Genomic DNA, 5,569 nt, shown 5'->3' on the forward strand with positions numbered 1-5,569 from the left:
AAGTCCCTCTTTGTGGCACCTAACCACACTACTGAAAAGTAGTCTAGATGTCCTTCCCTATATGTGTGCTGAAAGTCTGTTGTCAGTTTGTTTACTGTGAAATAGCATTGTATCTGGTCAAACACAATTTTTTCCAGAAGTTTACTAAGGGTTGGTAACAGGCTGATTGGTCGGCTATTTGAGCCAGTAAAGGGGGATTTACTATTCTTGGGTAGCGGAATGACTTTAACTTCCCTCCAGGCCTGAGGGCACACACTTTCTAGTAGGCTTAAATTGAAGATGTGGCAAATAGGAGTGGCAATATCGTCCGCTATTGTCCTCAGTAATTTTCCATCCAGATTGTCAAACCCTGGTGGCTTGTCATTGTTGATAGACAACAATTATTTTTTCACATCTTCCAAACTGACTTTACGGAATTCAAAAGTACAATTCTTGTCTTTCATAATTTAGTCAGATATACAGTGCCTTGCAAAAGTATTCATCCCCCTTGGCTTTTTTCCTGTTTTGTTGCATTACAACCTGTAATTTAAATGGATTTTTATTTCAATTTCATGTAATGGACATACACAAAATAGTCCAAATTAGTGAAATGAAAAAAATAACTTGTTTAAAAACATTCTAAAAAATAAATAATGGAAAAGTGGTGCGTGCATATGTATGAAGCCACTAAATAAGATCTGGTGCAACCAATTACCTTCAGAAGTCACAGAATTTGTTAAATAAAGTCAACCTGTGTGCAATCTAAGTGTCACATGATCTGTCACATGATCTCAGTATATATAAACCTGTTCTGAAAGGCCCCAGAGTCTGCAACACAACTAAGCAAGGGGCACACCAAGCAATCGGCACCATGAAGACCAAGGAGCGCTCCAAACAGGTCAGGGACAAATTTGTGGAGAAGTACAGATCAGGGTTGGGTTATGTAGAAATATCCGAAACTTTGAACATCCAACGGAGCACCATTAAATCCATTATAAAAAAATTGAAAGAATATGGCACCACAACAAACCTGCCAAGAGAGGGCCGGCCACCAAAACTATAAGCAAACACGTTTGGTGTTCACCAGAATGCCATGTGGGAGACTCCCCAAACATATGGAAGAAGGTACTCTGGTCAGATGAGACTAAAATGGAGCTTTTTGGCCATCAAGGAAAACACTATGTCTGGGGCAAACCCAACACCTCTCATCACCCCAAGAACACCATCCCCACAGTGAAGCATGATGGTGGCAGCATCATGCTGTGGGGACTGGGAAACTGGTCAGAATTGAAGGAATGATGGATGGCGCTAAATACAGGGAATTTCTTGACGGAAACCTGTTTCAGTCTTCCAGAGATTTGAGACTGGGACGGAGGTTCACCTTCCAGCAGGACAATGACCCTAAGCATACTGCTAAAGCAACACTTGAGTGGTTTAAGGGGAAACATTTAAATGTCTTGGAATGGCCTAGTCAAAGCCCAGACCTCAATCCAATTGAGAATCTGTGGTATGACTTAAAGATTGCTGTACACCAGCGGAACCCATCCAGCTTGAAGGAGCTGGAGCAGTTTTTCCTTGAAGAATGGGCAAAAATCCCAGTGGCTAGATGTGCCGAGCTTATAGAGACATACCGCAAGAGACTTGCAGCTGTAATTGCTGCAAAAGGTGGTTCTACAAAGTATTGACTTTGGGGGGGTGAATAGAAATGCATGCTCAAGTTTTCAGTTTTTTTGTCTTATTTCTTGTTTGTTTCACAATAAAACATATTTTGCATATTCAAAGTGGTAGGCATGTTGTGTAAATCAAATGATTCAAACCCCCCAAAAAATCCATTTTAATTCCAGGTTGTAAGGCAACAAAATAGGAAAAATGCCAAGGGGGTGAATACTTTCGCAAGTCACTTGGATGTGTAGTGTCAGCATTTGATTATCTTGCCAATGATTAAGTCATTAAAGTAGTTGGCAATATCAGTGGGTTTTGTGATGAATGAGCCATCTGATTCAATGAATGATGGAGCCGAGTTTGCCTTTTTCCCCAAAATTTCATTTAAGGTGCTCCAAAGCTTTTTACTATCATTCTTTATATAATTTAATTTTGTTTCATAGTATAGTTTATTTTTATTTAGTTTAGTCACATGATTTCTTAATTTGCAGTACGTTTGCCAATCAGTTGGGCTGCCAGACTTATTTGTCATACCTTTTGCCTCATCCCTCTCAACCATACAATTTTCCAATTCCTCATCAATCCAAGGGGATTTATCAGTTTTTACAGTCATTTTCTTAATTGGTTCGTGCTTATTAGAAAACTTATTGTATGACCTCTTATACACTATATTATGCCCAGCCTTTGGAACTTTGGTTTTCCTAGATATGGCTACCATATTGTGGTCACTATGTCCTATGGATTTGGACACTGCTTTGAAGCAAATTTCTACAACATTAGTAAAGATGTGATCAATACATGTTGATGATTTAATTCCTGTGCTGTTTGTAAATACCCTGGTAGGTTGACTGACAACCTGAACCAGGTTGCAGGCACTGGTTACAGTTTGACGTTTTTTCTTGAGTGGGCAGCTTGATGAGAGCCAGCCAATATTTAAATCTCCCAGAAAATATACTTGTCTGTTGATATCACATACATTATCAAGCATTTCACACATATTATCCAGATACTGACTGTTAGCACTTGGTGGTCTATAGCAGCTTCCCACAAGAATGGGCTTAAGGTGAGGCAGAAGAACCTGTAGCCATATTACTTCAACAGTATATAACATTAGATCGTCTCTAAGCTTTACAGGAATGTGGTTCTGAATATAGACCGCAACACCACCTCTGTTGGCATTTCTGTCTTTTCGGTAGATGTTATAACCATGTATTGCTACCACTGTATCATCAAAGGTATTATCTAAGTAAGTTTCAGGGATTGTCAGAATATGAATGTCATCTGTTACAAGCAAATTATTGACTTCATGGACCTTGTTTCTCAGGCTGCATACAGTGAGGGAAAAAAGTTTTTGATCCCCAGCTGATTTTGTACGTTTGCCCACTGACAAAGACATGATCAGTCTATAATTTTAATGGTTTATTTGAACAGTGAGAGACAGAATAACAACACTAAAATCCAGAAAAATGCATGTCAAAAATGTTATGAATTGATTTGCATTTTAATGAGGGAAATAAGTATTTGACCCCTCTGCAAAACATGACTTAGTACTTGGTGGCAAAACCCTTGTTGGCAATCACATAGGTCAGACGTTTCTTGTAGTTGGCCACCAGGTTTGCACACATCTCAGGAGGGATTTTGTTCCACTCCTCTTTGCAGATCTTCTCCAAGTCATTAAGGTTTCGAGGCTGACGTTTGGCAACTCGAGCCTTCAGCTCCCTCCACAGATTTTCTATGGGATTAAGGTCACTCCAGGACCTTAATGTGCTTCTTCTTGTGCCACTCCTTTGTTGCCTTGGCCGTGTGTTTTGGGTCATTGTCATGCTGGAATAGCCATCCACGACCCATTTTCAATGCCCTGGCTGAGGGAAGGAGGTTCTCACCCAAGATTTGACGGTACATGGCCCCGTCCATCATCCCTTTGATGCGGTGAAGTTGTCCTGTCCCCTTAGCAGAAAAAACCCCCAAAGCATAATGTTTCCACCTCCATGTTTGACGGTGGGGATTGTGTTCTTGGTGTCATAGGCAGCATTCCTCCTCCTCCAAACACGTCGAGTTGAGTTGATGCCAAAGAGCTCGATTTTGGTCTCATCTGACCACAGCACTGTCACCCAGTTCTCCTCTGAATCATTCAGATGTTCATTGGCAAACTTCAGACGGGCCTGTATATGTGCTTTCTTGAGCAGGGGGACCTTGCGTGCGCTGCAGGATTTCAGTTCTTCACGGAGTAGTGTGTGACCAATTGTTTTCTTGGTGACTATGGTCCCAGCTGCCTTGAGATCATTGACAAGATCCTCCTGTGTAGTTCTGGGCTGATTCCTCACCGTTCTCATGATCATTGCAACTCCACAAGGTGAGATCTTGCATGGAGCCCCAGGCCGAGGGAGATTGATAGTTATTTTGTGTTTCTTCCATTTGCGAATAATCGCACCAACTGTTGTCACCTACTCACCAAGCTGCCTGGCGATGGTCTTGTAGCCCATTCCAGCCTTGTGTAGGTCTATAATCTTGTCCCTGACATCCTTGGAGAGCTCTTTGGTCTTGGCCATGGTGGAGAGTTTGGAATCTGATTGATTGATTGCTTCTGTGGGCAGGTGTCTTTTATACAGGTAACAAGCTGAGATTAGGAGCACTCCCTTTAAGAGTGTGCGCCTAATCTCAGCTCTTTACCTGTATAAAAGACACCTGGGAGCCAGAAATATTTCTGATTGAGAGGGGGTCAAATACTTATTTCCCTCATTAAAATGCAAATCAATTTATAACATTTTTGACATGCTTTTTTTTTTGTTATTCTGTCTCTCACTGTTCAAATAAACCTACCATTAAAATTATAGACTGATCATTTCTTTGTCAGTGGGCAAACGTACAAAATCAGCAGGGGATCAAAAACTTTTTTTCCCTCACTGTATGTTAATATGGGCAATTTTTTTGCACTTTTCTGGGATACTTGATTGTTTTTAATGCTTTACAGGGAAGCTTATCAGAAGTAGACTTACTCATGTTATTTATATTGGAGCTGATAGTGCAGGGTGAGCTGCACACAGTGGTCTTCCTAGTAGGGCACACCACCTCAGTGCTAACAGTATAACTCTGGTTCATAGGCTCATGATTGCTGCATACAATAGCTCTAGGATCAACAGAGGTATTCAGGGCAATTAAGGGGACATAAATTAAGTTACTTACATTGTGTCTGCCAACGCCCCTAGGATAATGTACATTTGATGCAATATTATGACAACTCATTGTCACAATGGTAGGGATTAACAGAGCTGGTCTTGGGTCATTGATAAGTCATTGTTTCAATGCAGCCTTGAAATGCGTGGACAGAGACCAGGAGCCAAGATTATTTGTATGGACTCCGTCATGCATGTTTGAAGAAAGAAAAGTATACTTCTTTATTAGTATTAAGCAGCTTGTTGTGGCATGAGGTGTAATGGATCATGATGAACGGATATCAAAACCGTCAGGCAAAATGATCTTCAATGATGAGACAACCCATTCACAGAACTTTTAATGGTAGAGGCAAATACAGTATCCTGCAATGCTGGCTGTAAAACCGCCAGTTACTGCTGGTTGATTGAGCACTGTGCTCAACAATGCCTCTCAAAATGTGTTAAACTGGCAAATGATCAGATCCATAAATAAATGATTAGACGGTGTTACAACACACCGTGTCATGTTTCAAAACATCCTCAGGATGATGTGTTTCAGTACTCCAGCAAAGTTAAGGTTTCGTCTCCTTCAAGTTGGTGGCAGCTCAGTTGCAACTAGTGTTGGAGTTACAAAGCACTTCATTTTAACAGTGTGGAGTGAAGGGAACCCTGTTGTGTGTAGCTCATTGGATTCAAGAGAAATATACGTGCTGCTTTTTTTATGTTAATGGTGTTTTTCTCTCTCTTTCCCCTTGTGCCTCTGCTTGGACCTACAG

This window comes from Coregonus lavaretus, assembly GCF_964263955.1.
Source record: "Coregonus lavaretus genome assembly, contig: HAP1_SCAFFOLD_5968, whole genome shotgun sequence".
Taxonomy (NCBI): Eukaryota; Metazoa; Chordata; class Actinopteri; order Salmoniformes; family Salmonidae; genus Coregonus; species Coregonus lavaretus.